The 27,394-nt window shown below is 45.0% G+C and overlaps 12 non-coding genes and 1 pseudogene across 12 annotated transcripts; all 13 read left to right on the forward strand.

The window, feature by feature from the left end:
- The first annotated feature begins 1,584 nt into the window (after positions 1-1,584).
- LOC141160172 (U2 spliceosomal RNA) lies at positions 1,585-1,774 on the forward strand. The gene has a single exon (XR_012250134.1). It is a non-coding gene; the product is annotated as a U2 spliceosomal RNA (small nuclear RNA).
- A 1,117-nt stretch (positions 1,775-2,891) lies between these two features.
- Positions 2,892-3,082, forward strand: LOC141158379 (U2 spliceosomal RNA). Its single transcript, XR_012248409.1, has one exon. It is a non-coding gene; the product is annotated as a U2 spliceosomal RNA (small nuclear RNA).
- A 6,474-nt stretch (positions 3,083-9,556) lies between these two features.
- Positions 9,557-9,746, forward strand: LOC141160173 (U2 spliceosomal RNA). Its single transcript, XR_012250135.1, has one exon. It is a non-coding gene; the product is annotated as a U2 spliceosomal RNA (small nuclear RNA).
- Positions 9,747-10,863: 1,117 nt separating this feature from the next.
- LOC141158381 (U2 spliceosomal RNA) lies at positions 10,864-11,054 on the forward strand. The gene has a single exon (XR_012248411.1). It is a non-coding gene; the product is annotated as a U2 spliceosomal RNA (small nuclear RNA).
- A 1,119-nt stretch (positions 11,055-12,173) lies between these two features.
- On the forward strand, positions 12,174-12,265 carry LOC141160440 (U2 spliceosomal RNA; annotated as a pseudogene).
- Positions 12,266-13,057: 792 nt separating this feature from the next.
- LOC141160146 (U2 spliceosomal RNA) lies at positions 13,058-13,241 on the forward strand. The gene has a single exon (XR_012250115.1). It is a non-coding gene; the product is annotated as a U2 spliceosomal RNA (small nuclear RNA).
- A 1,117-nt stretch (positions 13,242-14,358) lies between these two features.
- LOC141158382 (U2 spliceosomal RNA) lies at positions 14,359-14,549 on the forward strand. The gene has a single exon (XR_012248412.1). It is a non-coding gene; the product is annotated as a U2 spliceosomal RNA (small nuclear RNA).
- Positions 14,550-15,668: 1,119 nt separating this feature from the next.
- Positions 15,669-15,859, forward strand: LOC141158383 (U2 spliceosomal RNA). Its single transcript, XR_012248413.1, has one exon. It is a non-coding gene; the product is annotated as a U2 spliceosomal RNA (small nuclear RNA).
- Positions 15,860-16,978: 1,119 nt separating this feature from the next.
- On the forward strand, positions 16,979-17,169 carry LOC141158384 (U2 spliceosomal RNA). Its single transcript, XR_012248414.1, has one exon. It is a non-coding gene; the product is annotated as a U2 spliceosomal RNA (small nuclear RNA).
- A 1,120-nt stretch (positions 17,170-18,289) lies between these two features.
- On the forward strand, positions 18,290-18,480 carry LOC141158385 (U2 spliceosomal RNA). Its single transcript, XR_012248415.1, has one exon. It is a non-coding gene; the product is annotated as a U2 spliceosomal RNA (small nuclear RNA).
- Positions 18,481-19,600: 1,120 nt separating this feature from the next.
- LOC141158386 (U2 spliceosomal RNA) lies at positions 19,601-19,791 on the forward strand. The gene has a single exon (XR_012248416.1). It is a non-coding gene; the product is annotated as a U2 spliceosomal RNA (small nuclear RNA).
- Positions 19,792-20,912: 1,121 nt separating this feature from the next.
- On the forward strand, positions 20,913-21,103 carry LOC141158387 (U2 spliceosomal RNA). Its single transcript, XR_012248417.1, has one exon. It is a non-coding gene; the product is annotated as a U2 spliceosomal RNA (small nuclear RNA).
- Positions 21,104-22,219: 1,116 nt separating this feature from the next.
- LOC141158388 (U2 spliceosomal RNA) lies at positions 22,220-22,410 on the forward strand. The gene has a single exon (XR_012248418.1). It is a non-coding gene; the product is annotated as a U2 spliceosomal RNA (small nuclear RNA).
- Positions 22,411-27,394: the final 4,984 nt, after the last annotated feature.

The following is a 27,394-nucleotide window of genomic DNA, read 5'->3' on the forward strand; positions in this document are numbered from 1 at the left end:
GTGCTCTTGAGCCACTTTTATGTGCAATCCGTAGAGATAGACAAATATGTGGTATCCCTCTACCTGGAAGCAAAGGAACAGAAGCAAAAGTGGTGGGTTACATGGATGATGTGGCGATCCTTTGCCGAGATGCACCATCACTACAAAACTCACTCAAACAGATCCAATCCTTTTGTACAGCTTCTGGTTTTAAGGTTAATTTTAATAAGAGTAGTATTTTAAATATTGGGGAGATGATTTTACACGATGTTTTTATTCCAATAACTGACTCTATTAATATTTTAGGTATTTCTTTCTGTGAATCCAATAATGGTCTAAATAACTGGGAGGCGGTAGCTCAGAAAGTGAATACGAAAATATGTATGTGGAATATGAGAAAATTAACGATGGAGGGTAAAGTATTAATTATAAAAATGGTCATTTTGCCTCTTTTATTGTATTTGAGTTTGGTTTTCCCTCCCCCTGTAAATATTTTAAAAAAGATCACTAAAGCATGTTTTACTTTTTTCTGGAGTTCTAAGATGGAGAAATTAAAAAGAGAAATTGTAACAAAACCAAAGCTCAAAGGTGGGAAAGACTTTCCAGATTTTAGTAGGTTCCTTTTAATTAAATTTTTTTGCTTCTGTTTTAATGCCCTTTTTAAAAATCATTATTGGTCCTTTTTTATGCGTTATAACACTGGTTTTTTTATGAGAAAGTTTGGGTGGTTTGAAACGGTTTTATCATCTCCATATGCTTTTAAACTGCCAACGCATTATTTAATTTTAGAAAAAATAGTGATTCATTTTAATTTAGGGGGTAAAGAAGCGGGAGATCTACAAAATAGTAAGAAATTAATTAAAAGTCTTTGTAAAAATGAAGAGTTATGTAACATTGAGCGCTATGATGATGAACAAATATTGAATATATGGAAAGTCATTAATGCAAAATATCTTTTTAATATACAGAAAGATTTGGCTTGGAGCTGCGCACACCAATGTCTTCCGTGCCGGGCATTCCAACATAGAAGAGGACTCGTGAGGTCTGCCATTTGCCCAAGAAGCGGATGTCAAGAGGAGGAATCAGTGAAACATCTACTATGGACTTGTCCTTTTGCAAAAGCGTTCTGGAGAAAATTGCTCCCTCTGATGGAAAAAGTGGCAGACCTCAAAGACTTTAACTACGCCACAATACTTTATGGACTTATGGAATGCCCAACAGAAGACCAAAAAATTATGGCATGGAAGACAATAAATTGCGCCAAAATAGCTCTCTGGAAAGCCCGAAATATTTTAATTTTTAATCATGATGAATTGTCTTTAAATGATGTTTTTAGTTTTTGTTTAAGTGAAATGTATGTATATTTTTTATTAGATAAAAAAAATAATCCAAATATCTCCCTAAAATGGGATGTCAATGTATGGAACACATTTTGAATTTTTGTAACATTTTATTAATTTGAATATATGCAAATTTTTATCCTATTTGAATAATTTATGTTTTTAAGTCTCGTATGTTTCGAGACAATGTATAAAAATTTGTAATGATGTAAAATGTTGCTTTTATTTCTGTACATCTGTGTAATTTTTAAATAAAACTGGTTTTATCCCTGTGAGGGGATAGCCAAATTAAAAAAAAAAAATCTGTTCTTATCAGTTTAATATCTGATACGTCCCCTATCTGGGGACCATATATTAAATGGATTTTTAGAACAGGGAGATGGAAAAAGAGCTTGCTCTGTCCACTCCACGCATTGACCTGGTATTGCAGTATCTCCAGGACCGGTGCACCCCTTCTTTAATGCAGTTTCTAAAATCAGAAAGAATTGAATTCAATGCTTTTTGTTCATTTGGCTTGTTTGTCGGATTTTGGGATGGACTCTTTGGCTTTGCTTTTCTTCTCCTCATTGGATTTTTCATGTTAAAAGTTGCAGAAGCCAGATGACAAGCTCATTTTGGTTCAACTTCAGCAACTGTGCATTGCATTGCCATGTAATGTAATGCAATGCTATCTATCTAGCTCTCCCTCTATACTTCCTTTTGGATAAACAGACATATTAGGCAAGCATTTTGGAGCTTTCACCTAAATAACTACAGGTGGTGAGATAAGCTGCACAATATAATTGACCTTTCAGTATATTGTTGCACACACACCATCTATTTAGCAAATGCCCTTGTTATCAACAGCAGCCTTTTAAACTCACCTGAGCTAACAGGTATGTGAGCTGGTTACTCTGCTGCGCTTAAAATTTCTTTTTTGGTTTGCTACAATGCCTTTTCTGAAACGTTGTCTCCCTCTGCTGGAACACTGACTTCTTTCATTTAATGCCTGCAGACTATAAAAGAGAAACCAACCCAAAAAGTTTGGTTGATTAGTCTGTGGCATTCTTTTAAACTGCTGCTTATGGCGGTCTCTGTGAGCTTCTCAGTGACATTCAGCCATCCAGGTATCCCGCCTGCAGTAGACGGAATGTGGCAATGGAACGCTGGCTGCGCGTGTCATAATAGGCTCTGAGCCTTTATATACCTGCGCACAGCAGCAGCCACCTTCAGTCTGCTGCTGGACAGCCAGCAGCAGCAGCAGCAGCAGGAGAGGTAATTAATCAGCAACCCTCCTGCTAAGGGTAGACAGCTGCTCGCTCCACCCCCCCCCGCCTTAATTGGTTCTCCTCCCTTCCAACGGTGTTGAGGCGGGTGGGAACAGCCAGGGGTTGAGGGTACTGTGCTAAAAGAGGTGGAGTTATGCAGATCTAAAACGCGTGGATTGCAGCAGCAGCAAGCCGAAAAGTGCAGGCATGTGAGGGATCTAGAGGTTGACAGCATGTCTTCTTAACGGGAGTCCAGGTGGCCATCTCCACAAATGGACTTTTCAGAATCCTTGGGTGGCACCGTAGTCGGAAACCAATTCTGGTTATCGCTTCTCGGCCTTTTGGCTAAGATCAAGTGTAGTATCTGTTCTTATCAGTTTAATATCTGATACGTCCCCTATCTGGGGACCATATATTAAATGGATTTTTAGAACAGGGAGATGGAAAAAGAGCTTGCTCTGTCCACTCCACGCATTGACCTGGTATTGCAGTATCTCCAGGACCGGTGCACCCCTTCTTTAATGCAGTTTCTAAAATCAGAAAGAATTGAATTCAATGCTTTTTGTTCATTTGGCTTGTTTGTCGGATTTTGGGATGGACTCTTTGGCTTTGCTTTTCTTCTCCTCATTGGATTTTTCATGTTAAAAGTTGCAGAAGCCAGATGACAAGCTCATTTTGGTTCAACTTCAGCAACTGTGCATTGCATTGCCATGTAATGTAATGCAATGCTATCTATCTAGCTCTCCCTCTATACTTCCTTTTGGATAAACAGACATATTAGGCAAGCATTTTGGAGCTTTCACCTAAATAACTACAGGTGGTGAGATAAGCTGCACAATATAATTGACCTTTCAGTATATTGTTGCACACACACCATCTATTTAGCAAATGCCCTTGTTATCAACAGCAGCCTTTTAAACTCACCTGAGCTAACAGGTATGTGAGCTGGTTACTCTGCTGCGCTTAAAATTTCTTTTTTGGTTTGCTACAATGCCTTTTCTGAAACGTTGTCTCCCTCTGCTGGAACACTGACTTCTTTCATTTAATGCCTGCAGACTATAAAAGAGAAACCAACCCAAAAAGTTTGGTTGATTAGTCTGTGGCATTCTTTTAAACTGTTGCTTATGGCGGTCTCTGTGAGCTTCTCAGTGACATTCAGCCATCCAGGTATCCCGCCTGCAGTAGACGGAATGTGGCAATGGAACGCTGGCTGCGCGTGTCATAATAGGCTCTGAGCCTTTATATACCTGCGCACAGCAGCAGCCACCTTCAGTCTGCTGCTGGACAGCCAGCAGCAGCAACAGCAGCAGCAGGAGAGGTAATTAATCAGCAACCCTCCTGCTAAGGGTAGACAGCTGCTCGTTCCACCCCCCCCGCCTTAATTGGTTCTCCTCCCTTCCAACGGTGTTGAGGCGGGTGGGAACAGCCGGGGGTTGAGGGTACTGTGCTAAAAGAGGTGGAGTTATGCAGATCTAAAACGCGTGGATTGCAGCAGCAGCAAGCCGAAAAGTGCAGGCATGTGAGGGATCTAGAGGTTGACAGCATGTCTTCTTAACGGGAGTCCAGGTGGCCATCTCCACAAATGGACTTTTCAGAATCCTTGGGTGGCACCGTAGTCGGAAACCAATTCTGGTTATCGCTTCTCGGCCTTTTGGCTGCGGTCAAGTGTCTTGTACAGGCGACTGTGGTCCAGAAGGTACTCGGGTACCCCTCTCCTCGGCCTTGCAGGGTGACCCACTTCGGTGGGCTCCCCTGCCTGCTGCTATTGGGAGAGGGCTTAGTCCCAGGGTAACGGGTTGCGATCCCCCCCAGCCTCTCAGGTGTTTCTGTTTACAGAACTCTGAAAGGCGCAGATTGCAAGCGGTTTGCGATTTGCTTTTTCTTGTTGCGTTACCATGGAGGTTGACCCCAACCTCGTGCCTCACTATGCGAGGCTTAAAAACACTATCCGTATTCATTTCACAGAGGGCGGAAGTGATGAAAGGAAATTGCGGTACGTAGTCCAGGACGTGCTTGAAGGGCTCTTTCATGTGCAGAAGAACGAGATTCTCTCTATCCAGGATTATCCGAGGCGTGGCGATTATGACATCACCTTCACCGGGGAAGGCATTTTTCAGGATGTCCTGGTAAGAGCCAGAAAGGCAAAAAACAATCCTATTCTAAAAGGAATACAAGTTATCGAGCACGTCCTGGATGAGGTAAAAATGGTAATCCTTAAAGTATTTTCTCCTTTCGTTACTTCAGTGGAACTAACATGTTTTCTTTCAATGTACTTTAAAAGTGTAAAATGTATAGGGAAAGTACTTAATGAGTTTCACATATGGACGTCCAAATGGAAATTTCTAGTAACATGTGAAAGAGACCCTAATTTCCCAGGCGGTGTGAAACTCCCTCCTGCACGTTTTAAAATAGGTTCCTCAAATGGAGACTTCTTTTTTTCTGGTATGCCACCCTTTTGTAGAAACTGTGGAAAATATGGCCATTTTAAGGATGACTGTGAGGCAACCTGTAGAAACTGTGCTAGTACAGAACATGACACCAAAGAATGTCCTCATGATAAAAAATGTAATTTCTGCCAAAAACCTGGTCATTTTTATTTTTCATGCCCACATAGGTTCTGGGAGGCCGAACAGAGACGGAAGGAAAAGGCCAGGACATCCGAAAATGAACCAACAGGTCAGACCACCCCTCAGGAGGAGGAACAACAACCTGGAGCCTCAGCGAGCAAAGAGGGCGATTCGAGTGATGAGGAAAGCTCAGAGGTAATGAAGGGTAACTCCCAAGCAGTGAGGAAAAGTTGGCACCAAGACAACAGGGAGGCTAAAAGAAAGGCAGAAAAGGAACAAAAGGGCCTGATCGGTAAAACCAAAAGAGACCGGCAGAAGGTTGACACCGAGCCCGAGGCAAAAACTGGGTTTCCTGGGCCTGAGTCTGAGGCTAACTGGACTACGGTGGGTCCCCATAAAAAGAAAAGAGGGAAGAAAGATGGTTCGAATGGAGCGGCTGATGGGGATCAGATGGACACATCTCCTGGTGGGGAGGTGGACGTTGGTCCCCCAAAAGTCCCGGACCCTGCTGACCCCGGTGGGGAGCCAGGCCTTGCCAGCTCCGTGAGCTCGGGTACATTGCCTTGTACCCAACCTTCCCCTGTGTGTCGGCCTCCCCTGGGTGCAGGGGAGCCACCTGGGGACCCACCTGATAAGGATCTGAATGGCCAGCCCATGGAGACCCAGGGTGCTGTTCCTCTTAGTTGTCTCCCAAGCTACTCACATGTAGCGTTGGGTCATTGTCTTGGTGAGTCAAGTTCCTCCTCCATGGAGTCCTTACTTACGATAAATTCGGACGAGGGAAGTAGCTCGAGCGTAAGTGGTCTGGCCGGTTCAGCGGATAGGAAGTAAGTTCCGTATTTCTGTTTTATATAATTTTTTTACTTTCCTCCAATGGCAGAACTTAAGGGCATTTCCCTCAATGTGAGGGGTCTAAAATCAAAAACCAGAAGAGTAACATTATTTAATTTTTTAACTTGTCTTACGGCTTCCGTCTTCTTTTTACAGGAATGCAATATCCCGCACACAGTATCCTACAAAAAATACAAAGAGGATTGGAAATGTGGCCCATCAGTGTGGTCCGGGTCAAATGTTACCGGATCAGCAGGGATAGCTATACTTTTTAAGGGAAACGTTCAAATTGATTTTATCCAAGAGATTTTACCAGGTCGTATGTTATTAGTTAAAGCTTTTATTAATGGTGTAAAATGGCAATTTTTAAATTTTTATGGGTCCCCAGATAAAAATGAAAGAGCTGACATGTTAGAGATTTTACCATTATTTATTAATACCTCTGAACCTTTTATCTTGGCAGGTGATTTTAATTGTATTTTAAAGGGTGAAAGTCGGCGCTCTACAGCCGTAAGTAGAAACTATGACAAAACTTCCGGTATGTTAAGTAATATTTTAAGTGATTTTAGACTTGTTGATATTTATAAAGAATGCAACAAGACTAGTTCAGTAGAGGCCGGCTTTACCTGGAGCAATTTAAATTGCAGTTCAAGAATAGATTTTATATTCGGTTCAGAACAAATTTTACCTGATAAATGTGAAACCCACGATAATATCTTCTCAGATCATAAATTTTTATCTTTTAGTGTAAAAATTAATGCTAATAAAAAATGTGGGAAAAAAACTTGGAAAATGAATGTATCCCTTTTAAATGATTCTAAGATTTTATCGGATTTTATTGAATTTTATAAAAACTGCAGGAGGAAGAAAGATGTAAATGTCCCTATAAGTGCCTGGTGGGATAAAATGAAAAAAAAAATAAAAGATTTTTTTATTAAGAAAAGCATATATAAAGCAAAAGAAAAGCTAGAATTATATAATAATTTAAATACCCGGTTACAGACCTTATATAAACTTAGAGAAAATGGTCTAGAAGTAGAAAAAGATATTAAAATACTGAAAGAAGAAATAACAAAATCACTAGAACAAAAAGGGAAAGAGCTCATTTTCCGCTCCAGAATAAAACACGTGGAGGAAGACGAAAAATGTTCTAGATATTTTTTTAAAAAAATTAGAGAGAAAAAAACAGTAATTGAAGATATAGATGGAGAGAAAAATATGGGAAAAATTTTGGAAAAGGTACATGGTTACTATTTTAATCTTTTTAATGATAAAAGAATAGATGAAAATATAATGCAAAATTCTCTAGAAGAAATAACATCTGTTTTAGATACCGCCTCCCAAGAGTTTTTATCACAAAACATAACAGGAGAAGAAATTTTACAAACCATAAAAAGTTTTAAAATTGGAAAAGTCCCTGGATCAGACGGTATTCCTATAGAGTTTTATGTAAAATTTTATGATATTTTAAAAGAGGATCTGTTTTATGTTTTTACTGAAGTTTTTAATGATAAGGTTTTATTAAAATCCTGGAAAAAAGGGGAGGTCTCATTATTATATAAGAAAGGTGATAAGACAGACTTAAAAAACTGGAGACCTATAACCCTACTAAACTGTGACTATAAAATAATGGCAAAAATTTGTGCAAACCGCCTTAAAAAAATTATAGGAAAAATAATCCACTCAAACCAAGTATGTGGTGTGCCTGAGCGCAGTATCTGGGACAATCTAAACCTTGTTAAAGACTGTATTGAAGACATTAAAAACAGAAAAGGAAAGATGGCAATTTTATCAATTGACTTCGAAAAAGCTTTTGATCAGATTTCTCATTTTTATCTTTTTAAGGTTTTAGAAAAAATGGGCATACCAGAAAGGTTTTTATTATCTCTTAAAGCGTTTTATAAGGACTGCACAAGTAAGATTTTAGTAAATGGTTTTAAGACACAAGATGTTTTTTTAAAATCAGGGGTAAAACAGGGGTGCCCCCTGTCCCCACTACTTTTTATTTGTGCTCTTGAGCCACTTTTATGTGCAATCCGTAGAGATAGACAAATATGTGGTATCCCTCTACCTGGAAGCAAAGGAACAGAAGCAAAAGTGGTGGGTTACATGGACGATGTGGCGATCCTTTGCCGAGATGCACCATCACTACAAAACTCACTCAAACAGATCCAATCCTTTTGTACAGCTTCTGGTTTTAAGGTTAATTTTAATAAGAGTAGTATTTTAAATATTGGGGAGATGATTTTACACGATGTTTTTATTCCAATAACTGACTCTATTAATATTTTAGGTATTTCTTTCTGTGAATCCAATAATGGTCTAAATAACTGGGAGGCGGTAGCTCAGAAAGTGAATACGAAAATATGTATGTGGAATATGAGAAAATTAACGATGGAGGGTAAAGTATTAATTATAAAAATGGTCATTTTGCCTCTTTTATTGTATTTGAGTTTGGTTTTCCCTCCCCCTGTAAATATTTTAAAAAAGATCACTAAAGCATGTTTTACTTTTTTCTGGAGTTCTAAGATGGAGAAATTAAAAAGAGAAATTGTAACAAAACCAAAGCTCAAAGGTGGGAAAGACTTTCCAGATTTTAGTAGGTTCCTTTTAATTAAATTTTTTTGCTTCTGTTTTAATGCCCTTTTTAAAAATCACTATTGGTCCTTTTTTATGCGTTATAACACTGGTTTTTTTATGAGAAAGTTTGGGTGGTTTGAAACGGTTTTATCATCTCCATATGCTTTTAAACTGCCAACGCATTATTTAATTTTAGAAAAAATAGTGATTCATTTTAATTTAGGGGGTAAAGAAGCGGGAGATCTACAAAATAGTAAGAAATTAATTAAAAGTCTTTGTAAAAATGAAGAGTTATGTAACATTGAGCGCTATGATGATGAACAAATATTGAATATATGGAAAGTCATTAATGCAAAATATCTTTTTAATATACAGAAAGATTTGGCTTGGAGCTGCGCACACCAATGTCTTCCGTGCCGGGCATTCCAACATAGAAGAGGACTCGTGAGGTCTGCCATTTGCCCAAGAAGCGGATGTCAAGAGGAGGAATCAGTGAAACATCTACTATGGACTTGTCCTTTTGCAAAAGCGTTCTGGAGAAAATTGCTCCCTCTGATGGAAAAAGTGGCAGACCTCAAAGACTTTAACTACGCCACAATACTTTATGGACTTATGGAATGCCCAACAGAAGACCAAAAAATTATGGCATGGAAGACAATAAATTGCGCCAAAATAGCTCTCTGGAAAGCCCGAAATATTTTAATTTTTAATCATGATGAATTGTCTTTAAATGATGTTTTCAGTTTTTGTTTAAGTGAAATGTATGTATATTTTTTATTAGATAAAAAAAATAATCCAAATATCTCCCTAAAATGGGATGTCAATGTATGGAACACATTTTGAATTTTTGTAACATTTTATTAATTTGAATATATGCAAATTTTTATCCTATTTGAATAATTTATGTTTTTAAGTCTCGTATGTTTCGAGACAATGTATAAAAATTTGTAATGATGTAAAATGTTGCTTTTATTTCTGTACATCTGTGTAATTTTTAAATAAAACTGGTTTTATCCCTGTGAGGGGATAGCCAAATTAAAAAAAAAAAATCTGTTCTTATCAGTTTAATATCTGATACGTCCCCTATCTGGGGACCATATATTAAATGGATTTTTAGAACAGGGAGATGGAAAAAGAGCTTGCTCTGTCCACTCCACGCATTGACCTGGTATTGCAGTATCTCCAGGACCGGTGCACCCCTTCTTTAATGCAGTTTCTAAAATCAGAAAGAATTGAATTCAATGCTTTTTGTTCATTTGGCTTGTTTGTCGGATTTTGGGATGGACTCTTTGGCTTTGCTTTTCTTCTCCTCATTGGATTTTTCATGTTAAAAGTTGCAGAAGCCAGATGACAAGCTCATTTTGGTTCAACTTCAGCAACTGTGCATTGCATTGCCATGTAATGTAATGCAATGCTATCTATCTAGCTCTCCCTCTATACTTCCTTTTGGATAAACAGACATATTAGGCAAGCATTTTGGAGCTTTCACCTAAATAACTACAGGTGGTGAGATAAGCTGCACAATATAATTGACCTTTCAGTATATTGTTGCACACACACCATCTATTTAGCAAATGCCCTTGTTATCAACAGCAGCCTTTTAAACTCACCTGAGCTAACAGGTATGTGAGCTGGTTACTCTGCTGCGCTTAAAATTTCTTTTTTGGTTTGCTACAATGCCTTTTCTGAAACGTTGTCTCCCTCTGCTGGAACACTGACTTCTTTCATTTAATGCCTGCAGACTATAAAAGAGAATGCAACCCAAAAAGTTTGGTTGATTAGTCTGTGGCATTCTTTTAAACTGCTGCTTATGGCGGTCTCTGTGAGCTTCTCAGTGACATTCAGCCATCCAGGTATCCCGCCTGCAGTAGACGGAATGTGGCAATGGAACGCTGGCTGCGCGTGTCATAATAGGCTCTGAGCCTTTATATACCTGCGCACAGCAGCAGCCACCTTCAGTCTGCTGCTGGACAGCCAGCAGCAGCAGCAGCAGCAGGAGAGGTAATTAATCAGCAACCCTCCTGCTAAGGGTAGACAGCTGCTCGTTCCACCCCCCCCCGCCTTAATTGGTTCTCCTCCCTTCCAACGGTGTTGAGGCGGGTGGGAACAGCCAGGGGTTGAGGGTACTGTGCTAAAAGAGGTGGAGTTATGCAGATCTAAAATGCGTGGATTGCAGCAGCAGCAAGCCGAAAAGTGCAGGCATGTGAGGGATCTAGAGGTTGACAGCATGTCTTCTTAACGGGAGTCCAGGTGGCCATCTCCACAAATGGACTTTTCAGAATCCTTGGGTGGCACCGTAGTCGGAAACCAATTCTGGTTATCGCTTCTCGGCCTTTTGGCTAAGATCAAGTGTAGTATCTGTTCTTATCAGTTTAATATCTGATACGTCCCCTATCTGGGGACCATATATTAAATGGATTTTTAGAACAGGGAGATGGAAAAAGAGCTTGCTCTGTCCACTCCACGCATTGACCTGGTATTGCAGTATCTCCAGGACCGGTGCACCCCTTCTTTAATGCAGTTTCTAAAATCAGAAAGAATTGAATTCAATGCTTTTTGTTCATTTGGCTTGTTTGTCGGATTTTGGGATGGACTCTTTGGCTTTGCTTTTCTTCTCCTCATTGGATTTTTCATGTTAAAAGTTGCAGAAGCCAGATGACAAGCTCATTTTGGTTCAACTTCAGCAACTGTGCATTGCATTGCCATGTAATGTAATGCAATGCTATCTATCTAGCTCTCCCTCTATACTTCCTTTTGGATAAACAGACATATTAGGCAAGCATTTTGGAGCTTTCACCTAAATAACTACAGGTGGTGAGATAAGCTGCACAATATAATTGACCTTTCAGTATATTGTTGCACACACACCATCTATTTAGCAAATGCCCTTGTTATCAACAGCAGCCTTTTAAACTCACCTGAGCTAACAGGTATGTGAGCTGGTTACTCTGCTGCGCTTAAAATTTCTTTTTTGGTTTGCTACAATGCCTTTTCTGAAACGTTGTCTCTCTCTGCTGGAACACTGACTTCTTTCATTTAATGCCTGCAGACTATAAAAGAGAAACCAACCCAAAAAGTTTGGTTGATTAGTCTGTGGCATTCTTTTAAACTGTTGCTTATGGCGGTCTCTGTGAGCTTCTCAGTGACATTCAGCCATCCAGGTATCCCGCCTGCAGTAGACGGAATGTGGCAATGGAACGCTGGCTGCGCGTGTCATAATAGGCTCTGAGCCTTTATATACCTGCGCACAGCAGCAGCCACCTTCAGTCTGCTGCTGGACAGCCAGCAGCAGCAGCAGCAGCAGGAGAGGTAATTAATCAGCAACCCTCCTGCTAAGGGTAGACAGCTGCTCGTTCCACCCCCCCCCCCGCCTTAATTGGTTCTCCTCCCTTCCAACGGTGTTGAGGCGGGTGGGAACAGCCGGGGGTTGAGGGTACTGTGCTAAAAGAGGTGGAGTTATGCAGATCTAAAACGCGTGGATTGCAGCAGCAGCAAGCCGAAAAGTGCAGGCATGTGAGGGATCTAGAGGTTGACAGCATGTCTTCTTAACGGGAGTCCAGGTGGCCATCTCCACAAATGGACTTTTCAGAATCCTTGGGTGGCACCGTAGTCGGAAACCAATTCTGGTTATCGCTTCTCGGCCTTTTGGCTAAGATCAAGTGTAGTATCTTTCGAAAAGGCGGTTTTGGATGTTGGCCGCCCTAGTAGATTGATACATTATGCACACTGGGGTTTAGGCGCTTGTTAGTACGCCAGGTGGCAATATAGTCATCTGGTGGAAAGCATGGCCCCCCAGGATCGACGCCATTGGGCCGGGGAAGATCGAAAGCCCGAAGTGTGAAGTGCCCCAGGAGTGGTGACCCTGGGGTGCCTTAACTCACTGGGATTGGGAACCCCACTTGAGTTTATGGCACATTTGCACTAGCACTTCAATATTTCTTTCTTCACACACACCCTTATTCCGGGCCTTCTGGCCTTAGGATGGGGAATTTTTCAATTCCCGGTCGAAGGTCCGGGCAGTATTATACTGTGAAACCTTCACTATTTATTTAATTTTTTTTTGTCACTGTGTGTCCACTTTTTCACGTGTGTCCACGTCCTTACTAGGATTTTGTCGGGATGCGGTTCCCTTACGGGTTCCTCTCTTGGCAGGTCTAGGGGGGGAGTGTGTGGCCATCAGGTTCCGCTCCCCCCTGAACCCCCCTGGCTCTCCTCTTTCGGGAGGAGAGCGTTGTTGGCTCCCCTCTTCCGGGAGGGGAGCACAGTCTTTGGCTCCCAGTGCCTTGCTCGGGTGAGAACTCGGGCAGGTATTGGGGGTAAGATTGGGTCGCCTCTGGCTCCGGCTGGAGGTGGCTATTTGTCCCTGTTCCTCGCTGTGGCCTTCTGGCTCGGAGGGACGGGGAATGGTTTGGGGGACCCTTCTCCTTTTGGAGAGGGTTTCAAGAAGACCAGCATCCTAGTGCACTTTTTTTGTGGCACTTGTCACTTTTTTAAGCGCACTCGGGTTTTGTACACGAATTCGGGCTTTCGATAAAAAAAAAAAATCTGTTCTTATCAGTTTAATATCTGATACGTCCCCTATCTGGGGACCATATATTAAATGGATTTTTAGAACAGGGAGATGGAAAAAGAGCTTGCTCTGTCCACTCCACGCATTGACCTGGTATTGCAGTATCTCCAGGACCGGTGCACCCCTTCTTTAATGCAGTTTCTAAAATCAGAAAGAATTGAATTCAATGCTTTTTGTTCATTTGGCTTGTTTGTCGGATTTTGGGATGGACTCTTTGGCTTTGCTTTTCTTCTCCTCATTGGATTTTTCATGTTAAAAGTTGCAGAAGCCAGATGACAAGCTCATTTTGGTTCAACTTCAGCAACTGTGCATTGCATTGCCATGTAATGTAATGCAATGCTATCTATCTAGCTCTCCCTCTATACTTCCTTTTGGATAAACAGACATATTAGGCAAGCATTTTGGAGCTTTCACCTAAATAACTACAGGTGGTGAGATAAGCTGCACAATATAATTGACCTTTCAGTATATTGTTGCACACACACCATCTATTTAGCAAATGCCCTTGTTATCAACAGCAGCCTTTTAAACTCACCTGAGCTAACAGGTATGTGAGCTGGTTACTCTGCTGCGCTTAAAATTTCTTTTTTGGTTTGCTACAATGCCTTTTCTGAAACGTTGTCTCCCTCTGCTGGAACACTGACTTTTTTCATTTAATGCCTGCAGACTATAAAAGAGAAACCAACCCAAAAAGTTTGGTTGATTAGTCTGTGGCATTCTTTTAAACTGTTGCTTATGGCGGTCTCTGTGAGCTTCGCAGTGACATTCAGCCATCCAGGTATCCCGCCTGCAGTAGACGGAATGTGGCAATGGAACGCTGGCTGCGCGTGTCATAATAGGCTCTGAGCCTTTATATACCTGCGCACAGCAGCAGCCACCTTCAGTCTGCTGCTGGACAGCCAGCAGCAGCAGCAGCAGGAGAGGTAATTAATCAGCAACCCTCCTGCTAAGGGTAGACAGCTGCTCGTTCCACCCCCCCCCCCCGCCTTAATTGGTTCTCCTCCCTTCCAACGGTGTTGAGGCGGGTGGGAACAGCCGGGGGTTGAGGGTACTGTGCTAAAAGAGGTGGAGTTATGCAGATCTAAAACGCGTGGATTGCAGCAGCAGCAAGCCGAAAAGTGCAGGCATGTGAGGGATCTAGAGGTTGACAGCATGTCTTCTTAACGGGAGTCCAGGTGGCCATCTCCACAAATGGACTTTTCAGAATCCTTGGGTGGCACCGTAGTCGGAAACCAATTCTGGTTATCGCTTCTCGGCCTTTTGGCTAAGATCAAGTGTAGTATCTGTTCTTATCAGTTTAATATCTGATACGTCCCCTATCTGGGGACCATATATTAAATGGATTTTTAGAACAGGGAGATGGAAAAAGAGCTTGCTCTGTCCACTCCACGCATTGACCTGGTATTGCAGTATCTCCAGGACCGGTGCACCCCTTCTTTAATGCAGTTTCTAAAATCAGAAAGAATTGAATTCAATGCTTTTTGTTCATTTGGCTTGTTTGTCGGATTTTGGGATGGACTCTTTGGCTTTGCTTTTCTTCTCCTCATTGGATTTTTCATGTTAAAAGTTGCAGAAGCCAGATGACAAGCTCATTTTGGTTCAACTTCAGCAACTGTGCATTGCATTGCCATGTAATGTAATGCAATGCTATCTATCTAGCTCTCCCTCTATACTTCCTTTTGGATAAACAGACATATTAGGCAAGCATTTTGGAGCTTTCACCTAAATAACTACAGGTGGTGAGATAAGCTGCACAATATAATTGACCTTTCAGTATATTGTTGCACACACACCATCTATTTAGCAAATGCCCTTGTTATCAACAGCAGCCTTTTAAACTCACCTGAGCTAACAGGTATGTGAGCTGGTTACTCTGCTGCGCTTAAAATTTCTTTTTTGGTTTGCTACAATGCCTTTTCTGAAACGTTGTCTCCCTCTGCTGGAACACTGACTTCTTTCATTTAATGCCTGCAGACTATAAAAGAGAAACCAACCCAAAAAGTTTGGTTGATTAGTCTGTGGCATTCTTTTAAACTGTTGCTTATGGCGGTCTCTGTGAGCTTCTCAGTGACATTCAGCCATCCAGGTATCCCGCCTGCAGTAGACGGAATGTGGCAATGGAACGCTGGCTGCGCGTGTCATAATAGGCTCTGAGCCTTTATATACCTGCGCACAGCAGCAGCCACCTTCAGTCTGCTGCTGGACAGCCAGCAGCAGCAGCAGCAGCAGGAGAGGTAATTAATCAGCAACCCTCCTGCTAAGGGTAGACAGCTGCTCGTTCCACCCCCCCCCCCGCCTTAATTGGTTCTCCTCCCTTCCAACGGTGTTGAGGCGGGTGGGAACAGCCGGGGGTTGAGGGTACTGTGCTAAAAGAGGTGGAGTTATGCAGATCTAAAACGCGTGGATTGCAGCAGCAGCAAGCCGAAAAGTGCAGGCATGTGAGGGATCTAGAGGTTGACAGCATGTCTTCTAAACGGGAGTCCAGGTGGCCATCTCCACAAATGGACTTTTCAGAATCCTTGGGTGGCACCGTAGTCGGAAACCAATTCTGGTTATCGCTTCTCGGCCTTTTGGCTAAGATCAAGTGTAGTATCTGTTCTTATCAGTTTAATATCTGATACGTCCCCTATCTGGGGACCATATATTAAATGGATTTTTAGAACAGGGAGATGGAAAAAGAGCTTGCTCTGTCCACTCCACGCATTGACCTGGTATTGCAGTATCTCCAGGACCGGTGCACCCCTTCTTTAATGCAGTTTCTAAAATCAGAAAGAATTGAATTCAATGCTTTTTGTTCATTTGGCTTGTTTGTCGGATTTTGGGATGGACTCTTTGGCTTTGCTTTTCTTCTCCTCATTGGATTTTTCATGTTAAAAGTTGCAGAAGCCAGATGACAAGCTCATTTTGGTTCAACTTCAGCAACTGTGCATTGCATTGCCATGTAATGTAATGCAATGCTATCTATCTAGCTCTCCCTCTATACTTCCTTTTGGATAAACAGACATATTAGGCAAGCATTTTGGAGCTTTCACCTAAATAACTACAGGTGGTGAGATAAGCTGCACAATATAATTGACCTTTCAGTATATTGTTGCACACACACCATCTATTTAGCAAATGCCCTTGTTATCAACAGCAGCCTTTTAAACTCACCTGAGCTAACAGGTATGTGAGCTGGTTACTCTGCTGCGCTTAAAATTTCTTTTTTGGTTTGCTACAATGCCTTTTCTGAAACGTTGTCTCCCTCTGCTGGAACACTGACTTCTTTCATTTAATGCCTGCAGACTATAAAAGAGAAACCAACCCAAAAAGTTTGGTTGATTAGTCTGTGGCATTCTTTTAAACTGTTGCTTATGGCGGTCTCTGTGAGCTTCTCAGTGACATTCAGCCATCCAGGTATCCCGCCTGCAGTAGACGGAATGTGGCAATGGAACGCTGGCTGCGCGTGTCATAATAGGCTCTGAGCCTTTATATACCTGCGCACAGCAGCAGCCACCTTCAGTCTGCTGCTGGACAGCCAGCAGCAGCAGCAGCAGCAGGAGAGGTAATTAATCAGCAACCCTCCTGCTAAGGGTAGACAGCTGCTCGTTCCACCCCCCCCCCCGCCTTAATTGGTTCTCCTCCCTTCCAACGGTGTTGAGGCGGGTGGGAACAGCCGGGGGTTGAGGGTACTGTGCTAAAAGAGGTGGAGTTATGCAGATCTAAAACGCGTGGATTGCAGCAGCAGCAAGCCGAAAAGTGCAGGCATGTGAGGGATCTAGAGGTTGACAGCATGTCTTCTTAACGGGAGTCCAGGTGGCCATCTCCACAAATGGACTTTTCAGAATCCTTGGGTGGCACCGTAGTCGGAAACCAATTCTGGTTATCGCTTCTCGGCCTTTTGGCTAAGATCAAGTGTAGTATCTGTTCTTATCAGTTTAATATCTGATACGTCCCCTATCTGGGGACCATATATTAAATGGATTTTTAGAACAGGGAGATGGAAAAAGAGCTTGCTCTGTCCACTCCACGCATTGACCTGGTATTGCAGTATCTCCAGGACCGGTGCACCCCTTCTTTAATGCAGTTTCTAAAATCAGAAAGAATTGAATTCAATGCTTTTTGTTCATTTGGCTTGTTTGTCGGATTTTGGGATGGACTCTTTGGCTTTGCTTTTCTTCTCCTCATTGGATTTTTCATGTTAAAAGTTGCAGAAGCCAGATGACAAGCTCATTTTGGTTCAACTTCAGCAACTGTGCATTGCATTGCCATGTAATGTAATGCAATGCTATCTATCTAGCTCTCCCTCTATACTTCCTTTTGGATAAACAGACATATTAGGCAAGCATTTTGGAGCTTTCACCTAAATAACTACAGGTGGTGAGATAAGCTGCACAATATAATTGACCTTTCAGTATATTGTTGCACACACACCATCTATTTAGCAAATGCCCTTGTTATCAACAGCAGCCTTTTAAACTCACCTGAGCTAACAGGTATGTGAGCTGGTTACTCTGCTGCGCTTAAAATTTCTTTTTTGGTTTGCTACAATGCCTTTTCTGAAACGTTGTCTCCCTCTGCTGGAACACTGACTTCTTTCATTTAATGCCTGCAGACTATAAAAGAGAAACCAACCCAAAAAGTTTGGTTGATTAGTCTGTGGCATTCTTTTAAACTGTTGCTTATGGCGGTCTCTGTGAGCGTCTCAGTGACATTCAGCCATCCAGGTATCCCGCCTGCAGTAGACGGAATGTGGCAATGGAACGCTGGCTGCGCGTGTCATAATAGGCTCTGAGCCTTTATATACCTGCGCACAGCAGCAGCCACCTTCAGTCTGCTGCTGGACAGCCAGCAGCAGCAGCAGCAGCAGGAGAGGTAATTAATCAGCAACCCTCCTGCTAAGGGTAGACAGCTGCTCGTTCCACCCCCCCCCCCCGCCTTAATTGGTTCTCCTCCCTTCCAACGGTGTTGAGGCGGGTGGGAACAGCCGGGGGTTGAGGGTACTGTGCTAAAAGAGGTGGAGTTATGCAGATCTAAAACGCGTGGATTGCAGCAGCAGCAAGCCGAAAAGTGCAGGCATGTGAGGGATCTAGAGGTTGACAGCATGTCTTCTTAACGGGAGTCCAGGTGGCCATCTCCACAAATGGACTTTTCAGAATCCTTGGGTGGCACCGTAGTCGGAAACCAATTCTGGTTATCGCTTCTCGGCCTTTTGGCTAAGATCAAGTGTAGTATCTGTTCTTATCAGTTTAATATCTGATACGTCCCCTATCTGGGGACCATATATTAAATGGATTTTTAGAACAGGGAGATGGAAAAAGAGCTTGCTCTGTCCACTCCACGCATTGACCTGGTATTGCAGTATCTCCAGGACCGGTGCACCCCTTCTTTAATGCAGTTTCTAAAATCAGAAAGAATTGAATTCAATGCTTTTTGTTCATTTGGCTTGTTTGTCGGATTTTGGGATGGACTCTTTGGCTTTGCTTTTCTTCTCCTCATTGGATTTTTCATGTTAAAAGTTGCAGAAGCCAGATGACAAGCTCATTTTGGTTCAACTTCAGCAACTGTGCATTGCATTGCCATGTAATGTAATGCAATGCTATCTATCTAGCTCTCCCTCTATACTTCCTTTTGGATAAACAGACATATTAGGCAAGCATTTTGGAGCTTTCACCTAAATAACTACAGGTGGTGAGATAAGCTGCACAATATAATTGACCTTTCAGTATATTGTTGCACACACACCATCTATTTAGCAAATGCCCTTGTTATCAACAGCAGCCTTTTAAACTCACCTGAGCTAACAGGTATGTGAGCTGGTTACCCTGCTGCGCTTAAAATTTCTTTTTTGGTTTGCTACAATGCCTTTTCTGAAACGTTGTCTCCCTCTGCTGGAACACTGACTTCTTTCATTTAATGCCTGTAGACTATAAAAGAGAAACCAACCCAAAAAGTTTGGTTGATTAGTCTGTGGCATTCTTTTAAACTGTTGCTTATGGCGGTCTCTGTGAGCTTCTCAGTGACATTCAGCCATCCAGGTATCCCGCCTGCAGCAGACGGAATGTGGCAATGGAACGCTGGCTGCGCGTGTCATAATAGGCTCTGAGCCTTTATATACCTGCGCACAGCAGCAGCCACCTTCAGTCTGCTGCTGGACAGCAAGCAGCAGCAGCAGCAGCAGGAGAGGTAATTAATCAGCAACCCTCCTGCTAAGGGTAGACAGCTGCTCGTTCCACCCCCCCCCCCCGCCTTAATTGGTTCTCCTCCCTTCCAACGGTGTTGAGGCGGGTGGGAACAGCCGGGGGTTGAGGGTACTGTGCTAAAAGAGGTGGAGTTATGCAGATCTAAAACGCGTGGATTGCAGCAGCAGCAAGCCGAAAAGTGCAGGCATGTGAGGGATCTAGAGGTTGACAGCATGTCTTCTTAACGGGAGTCCAGGTGGCCATCTCCACAAATGGACTTTTCAGAATCCTTGGGTGGCACCGTAGTCGGAAACCAATTCTGGTTATCGCTTCTCGGCCTTTTGGCTAAGATCAAGTGTAGTATCTGTTCTTATCAGTTTAATATCTGATACGTCCCCTATCTGGGGACCATATATTAAATGGATTTTTAGAACAGGGAGATGGAAAAAGAGCTTGCTCTGTCCACTCCACGCATTGACCTGGTATTGCAGTATCTCCAGGACCGGTGCACCCCTTCTTTAATGCAGTTTCTAAAATCAGAAAGAATTGAATTCAATGCTTTTTGTTCATTTGGCTTGTTTGTCGGATTTTGGGATGGACTCTTTGGCTTTGCTTTTCTTCTCCTCATTGGATTTTTCATGTTAAAAGTTGCAGAAGCCAGATGACAAGCTCATTTTGGTTCAACTTCAGCAACTGTGCATTGCATTGCCATGTAATGTAATGCAGTGCTATCTATCTAGCTCTCCCTCTATACTTCCTTTTGGATAAACAGACATATTAGGCAAGCATTTTGGAGCTTTCACCTAAATAACTACAGGTGGTGAGATAAGCTGCACAATATAATTGACCTTTCAGTATATTGTTGCACACACACCATCTATTTAGCAAATGCCCTTGTTATCAACAGCAGCCTTTTAAACTCACCTGAGCTAACAGGTATGTGAGCTGGTTACTCTGCTGCGCTTAAAATTTCTTTTTTGGTTTGCTACAATGCCTTTTCTGAAACGTTGTCTCCCTCTGCTGGAACACTGACTTCTTTCATTTAATGCCTGCAGACTATAAAAGAGAAACCAACCCAAAAAGTTTGGTTGATTAGTCTGTGGCATTCTTTTAAACTGTTGCTTATGGCGGTCTCTGTGAGCTTCTCAGTGACATTCAGCCATCCAGGTATCCCGCCTGCAGTAGACGGAATGTGGCAATGGAACGCTGGCTGCGCGTGTCATAATAGGCTCTGAGCCTTTATATACCTGCGCACAGCAGCAGCCACCTTCAGTCTGCTGCTGGACAGCCAGCAGCAGCAGCAGCAGCAGCAGGAGAGGTAATTAATCAGCAACCCTCCTGCTAAGGGTAGACAGCTGCTCGTTCCACCCCCCCCCCGCCTTAATTGGTTCTCCTCCCTTCCAACGGTGTTGAGGCGGGTGGGAACAGCCGGGGGTTGAGGGTACTGTGCTAAAAGAGGTGGAGTTATGCAGATCTAAAACGCGTGGATTGCAGCAGCAGCAAGCCGAAAAGTGCAGGCATGTGAGGGATCTAGAGGTTGACAGCATGTCTTCTTAACGGGAGTCCAGGTGGCCATCTCCACAAATGGACTTTTCAGAATCCTTGGGTGGCACCGTAGTCGGAAACCAATTCTGGTTATCGCTTCTCGGCCTTTTGGCTAAGATCAAGTGTAGTATCTGTTCTTATCAGTTTAATATCTGATACGTCCCCTATCTGGGGACCATATATTAAATGGATTTTTAGAACAGGGAGATGGAAAAAGAGCTTGCTCTGTCCACTCCACGCATTGACCTGGTATTGCAGTATCTCCAGGACCGGTGCACCCCTTCTTTAATGCAGTTTCTAAAATCAGAAAGAATTGAATTCAATGCTTTTTGTTCATTTGGCTTGTTTGTCGGATTTTGGGATGGACTCTTTGGCTTTGCTTTTCTTCTCCTCATTGGATTTTTCATGTTAAAAGTTGCAGAAGCCAGATGACAAGCTCATTTTGGTTCAACTTCAGCAACTGTGCATTGCATTGCCATGTAATGTAATGCAATGCTATCTATCTAGCTCTCCCTCTATACTTCCTTTTGGATAAACAGACATATTAGGCAAGCATTTTGGAGCTTTCACCTAAATAACTACAGGTGGTGAGATAAGCTGCACAATATAATTGACCTTTCAGTATATTGTTGCACACACACCATCTATTTAGCAAATGCCCTTGTTATCAACAGCAGCCTTTTAAACTCACCTGAGCTAACAGGTATGTGAGCTGGTTACTCTGCTGCGCTTAAAATTTATTTTTTGGTTTGCTACAATGCCTTTTCTGAAACGTTGTCTCCCTCTGCTGGAACACTGACTTCTTTCATTTAATGCCTGCAGACTATAAAAGAGAAACCAACCCAAAAAGTTTGGTTGATTAGTCTGTGGCATTCTTTTAAACTGTTGCTTATGGCGGTCTCTGTGAGCTTCTCAGTGACATTCAGCCATCCAGGTATCCCGCCTGCAGTAGACGGAATGTGGCAATGGAACGCTGGCTGCGCGTGTCATAATAGGCTCTGAGCCTTTATATACCTGCGCACAGCAGCAGCCACCTTCAGTCTGCTGCTGGACAGCCAGCAGCAGCAGCAGCAGGAGAGGTAATTAATCAGCAACCCTCCTGCTAAGGGTAGACAGCTGCTCGTTCCACCCCCCCCCCCGCCTTAATTGGTTCTCCTCCCTTCCAACGGTGTTGAGGCGGGTGGGAACAGCCGGGGGTTGAGGGTACTGTGCTAAAAGAGGTGGAGTTATGCAGATCTAAAACGCGTGGATTGCAGCAGCAGCAAGCCGAAAAGTGCAGGCATGTGAGGGATCTAGAGGTTGACAGCATGTCTTCTTAACGGGAGTCCAGGTGGCCATCTCCACAAATGGACTTTTCAGAATCCTTGGGTGGCACCGTAGTCGGAAACCAATTCTGGTTATCGCTTCTCGGCCTTTTGGCTAAGATCAAGTGTAGTATCTGTTCTTATCAGTTTAATATCTGATACGTCCCCTATCTGGGGACCATATATTAAATGGATTTTTAGAACAGGGAGATGGAAAAAGAGCTTGCTCTGTCCACTCCACGCATTGACCTGGTATTGCAGTATCTCCAGGACCGGTGCACCCCTTCTTTAATGCAGTTTCTAAAATCAGAAAGAATTGAATTCAATGCTTTTTGTTCATTTGGCTTGTTTGTCGGATTTTGGGATGGACTCTTTGGCTTTGCTTTTCTTCTCCTCATTGGATTTTTCATGTTAAAAGTTGCAGAAGCCAGATGACAAGCTCATTTTGGTTCAACTTCAGCAACTGTGCATTGCATTGCCATGTAATGTAATGCAATGCTATTGTGGCACCCCAGGGGTCTGGTTTTCCACAGTAATGTAATGTTATGTCTGAGAGCAGGTGGGAGGTCCTTTGGTCAGGGATCCTGTGCATGCCACACCTCCTGCCCAGTCTGGGGAGGGGAAGAGCTTCCCCTGTAAAAACCCGGGGCTGAGGCAGGGAGAGTCAGATAAGGAGAGTGGAGACAAGAAGCAGCATAGGAAACAGCAGAGTTCCAAGGAGTCAGGGGCTGGCAGCTGCAGCGCTCGCCCTGACTAAGAAGATTCTTTACCGGACCCGGAGTCCGAGGCTGTGGGGACTAACTTCTACCCAGCAGCAGAATCCGTCAGGCAGGGGATTTCAGGTCCTCTGGCCCAGAAGCCCGAAGGCACGGTCACACGCGTGGGACCAGCACCGCCATCGTGGAGCGGAAGCCATTAGAAGGCCCCGAGTCACCGGCCATACGGGTGAGCACCACACGGTACACTCAGGGACGTGGGCTACTTACATCAGCTTCTAGCAAGGTAGCCAGAAGAGTACAGTCAGTTTGTGAGGCCTACAACTACGCCTGGCCAGGGGAGATCCCATCTGCTCAAAGACTGACCAGGCCCCGTTTGCTAGCAAGTACTCCGGGAGGGTCTATCGTTGTTACCAGTAAAGACCCTGAACTACACCGTACCGTCTCTGAGTGGTTCCTGCTACCCCCATCATCCACATCGGCTGCCCTGAGGCCATACCCCTCCCGTTGGGGGTTATACTATCACGCTGCACAATCCTACCACCGGCCTCAGCGGTCTGCCCTGCAGCAGCAGCTCCCTGGCTGCACTCAACGGGTGGCGTAGTCATCAACTGTTTACTACTAATAGACTGCCGTCTAGTTTGACTCCCTGGGCACGGACCGGGTCACCGCCACGAGACTACAACCCTCTACTGATCCGGCTCCGGGTAGGCTCCCGCATGCGCAACGCAGCGCGACACAGGCCCAGGGGCGCGTCAACTTTGGCGTAGTCGGCAGGATCTCGTGCCCGCAACCACCGGGTACTGCGTGCCTGAAAAGCAAAGACTGTTCAAACTTACCAGTGGTGAAGATTCCCGCTATCCGTGGAGGTTTCCCGCCATCCGGCGCCATCTTCTACCTTCTTCCCGCCATCGGTGAAGTTTCCCGCCATCCGGCGCCATCTTCGGCCTTCTTCCCGCCATCCGTGGAGTTTTCCCGCCGTTGGACGCCATCTTGGGGACGCCGCGCGGGAAGAAGAGGGGCGTGGACTCCGAAAGCGCGCGAGAACTGAAGCCCCGCCTCACGTCCGGACGTTGCGTAAGGTCCTGGAAGGAGCCCAGCAGACGCCGACGTCACAGGAGCACGACAGAAGGTCCTCAACCCTGACGATCCACTGCGGAGCCGCGGCCTACGGAAGAGGATCATCGCAAGGTAGGCCACGGTCCACTAGGGGGGAGGAAGATGTCGGATACGGAGGAGAGCTTCACTGCCCCAACCCCCGCCAGCGCTACCGCTGCTGCAGTTATGCCCTTCACCATGCCCTATATCCCGGGAGCAGCTTGGCTACCCCAGTATTCAGGGGAGTCACATACCCTGCATGACTTTAGAGAAAAGCTGGATAGCCTCTTCCAGGTGTACCCCCTCACAGAAGAGCAAAAAGTGAGCATCCTGGTGGCCCAACTAACCGGGGCAGCCAAAAGGGAAGTAAAATCCTGGCCACCTGGGAGGAAGACTGTCGCAGGGATACTAACCCGGCTGAAGGACACCTTTGATACCCGCACCTCAGCCGAGATTAAGCTTAGATTCTACGGGTGCAAGCAGCGAGCGCATGAGAGTATAAGGGACTATGCACTAAACCTACAAGAGGCCCTGAGGGCCATAAAGCAGACCGACCCTGATGGGGTGGGAAACGAGGACAGGCTGTTGACTGAACAATTTATAGAGGGTTTATATTGCAATGCCCACCGAACCCAGTTGCGGGCAATGGCCTTACAGGATCCCCATCTGGACTTTGCACAGTTCAAGGACAGAGCCATCTGGGTGCTCCGAGAACCGGCACCAGGTGGCGTTGTGACCCACAGACGCCCCACTACCACTTACTACCAGGAGGCGGCGCCCTTGTCAGCAGGGCCTGTGGGAGCTGATGCGCAGGCTTTGGACAATGACCCGGCTCCAGACCTACACCATCAGGTCCAAGAGCTAGCTAAGAGCGTTGCTGCGCTAACCCGAACTGTGCAGTCTTTACAGGTTTCCACCCCAGGGAAGATCCAGCTGGCATCCGGACCGGAGGACATCCCATGGCGTCGACCAAGGAGGACCCCACCGGCCAGAGGAAGACCCAGTGACCGATACAGCGAGGACGGACGACCCATCTGCCGCCGCTGCAATCAACCCGGACATATGGAAAGGTACTGTTCTTTAAACGGGCACAACCTGGGGTAGAGGGCCAACCCCCAGGAAAAAGATCACCAGGCCCATCGAACTGGCGCGACAGATATGTGGGAGGACGTCCAGTCTTGCCTGTGGTACTGGATGGCATTCCCATGAGTGCCCTACTGGATACCGGGTCACAGGTCACCACCATCCCGTACGTGCTCTTCAAGCAGTACTGGAATGACTCGGATATTACCCACTACCCTGACGACGACTTGAGTATCATCGCCAGCAATGGCCAGCCCGTGCCACAGATCGGATTTAAGGAGGTGGCCCTCAAAATCGGTAGAGTCGAACTGGCCGCACAGGGACTGATCATTGTAGATATTGATAAACATGAGAGTCACCCAAAAATAACTCTAGGAACTAACGTAATTGAAAATTGTCTTGCAGAGGTGATTTTCCTTTTACAGCAGGTTGCCAAGAACGCCAGCTCCGGCGAGCAGCGGGTGCTCCAGAAAGAGATCCGGGCACTGATGCAACGGCAACAAGTGGAACTCTCCGGCGGTGAGATTGGTAGCGTAAGAATGTGTGACCCTTTTCCTATTGCCATGCCCCCAAAAAGTGAAATGATGATTTGGTGCCGGGCAGCTATTGGTCTGAGAGGAAGAGATTACCAGGCAATGGTAGAACCAGTTTACTCAGACAGTAGGCCCACCATTTTGACAGCACGGGGGGTGGTCAATGTACGCCATGGGAGGGTGCCCATTCGCATAATAAATATCGGGGAGAGGGAAGTGTACCTGCCCCGGTATGCCACGCTAGCCAAATTATATACCACTAATCAAAATTCTATACAATCTGTGGAATCCTTGCCTCCATCTCACCCGGAGGAAGGTAACGGCTCTAAGAAAGACATGGAGGACTGGTGTCAGCAACTACATTTGGGTACTGATTCCACTCCCTCACATCAGAAACAAGGAGTCTATCGGGTGGTTCAAGAGTATGAGAGAGTGTTTAGTAAACACCCGTTAGACTTCGGGCGAGTCAAGGGGGTAGAACACCGCATCCCCACGGGAGATCATCCTCCCATAAAAGAGAGGTATCGACCTGTACCCCCTGCACATTACCAACACGCCAAGGGGATGCTTAGAGACATGAAGGAGGCTGGGGTAATCCGGGATAGCTGTAGCCCCTGGGCAGCCCCACTAGTTTTAGTCAAAAAGAAAGACAACACCATGAGGATGTGTGTAGATTACCGGAAAATCAACCGTATCACACACAAGGATGCGTACCCCTTACCAAGGATAGAGGAGTCATTGGCTGCTTTAAGATCTGCTAACTTCTTCTCTACCTTGGATCTCACTAGCGGGTACTGGCAGGTTCCTGTAGCAGAGGCGGACCGGGAGAAGACCGCATTCACCACCCCGATGGGACTTAGCGAGTTCACCTGCATGCCGTTCGGACTCTGCAACGCCCCAGGAACCTTCCAACGATTAATGGAGTGCTGTCTGGGCCACAGAAACTTCGAGACGGTCCTGTTGTACCTGGACGATGTCATCGTATACTCCAAAACTTATGAGGACCACCTGAAACACCTGGCGGAGGTGTTCGAAGCTCTGGCGAGTTACGGCCTAAAGGTGAAACCCTCCAAGTGTCACCTCCTGAAACCAAAGGTGCAATACCTGGGACACGTGGTGAGCGCTGACGGAGTGGCTCCCGACCCCGATAAGATCACCGCAATTAAGGGATGGCCAAGCCCCTCCAGCGTAAAAGAAGTGCGGCAGTTCCTAGGGTTGGTAGGCTACTACCGAAGGTTTATTCCCGGTTTCACCAAAAAGGCAGCGCCTATGCAGGACCTCCTGATAGGCCAGTCCCGGAAGGCCAAGAACCAGAAGCCGCCCTTCAAATGGGAAGAGCTAGAAGAAGAGTCCTTCCGCCAGCTGAAGATGGCCCTCACGGGGGATGAAATCTTGGCGTACCCAGACTATAGCCAGCCCTTCATCCTCTACACCGACGCCAGTAACATCGGGCTAGGAGCCGTACTATCCCAGATTCAGCAGGGGAGAGAACGAGTGATCTCCTATGCCAGCCGAAAACTGCGACCCACCGAAAGGAACCCCGAGAATTACAGCTCATTTAAGCTAGAGTTCCTGGCCGTGGTATGGGCAGTCACCGAGCGCTTTAGGCATTACCTCGCTTCTTCCCGGTTCACCGTATACACGGATAACAACCCGTTGATACACCTGGACACGGCAAGACTCGGTGCCCTGGAGCAGAGGTGGATGGCCCGTCTGTCCAACTACGAGTTCACAATCAAATACCGGGCAGGACGCTCCAATACTAACGCGGATGCCCTGTCCAGGATGCCCAACCTGCCGGACGAAGGAGAAGATCCGGAGGGACTGGAAGAAGTTGAAC

The sequence above is a fragment of the Phyllobates terribilis genome, unplaced genomic scaffold (assembly GCF_046119375.1).
Source record: "Phyllobates terribilis strain yellow unplaced genomic scaffold, ASM4611937v1 Scaffold_8__6_contigs__length_399053987, whole genome shotgun sequence".
Taxonomy (NCBI): domain Eukaryota; kingdom Metazoa; phylum Chordata; class Amphibia; order Anura; family Dendrobatidae; genus Phyllobates; species Phyllobates terribilis.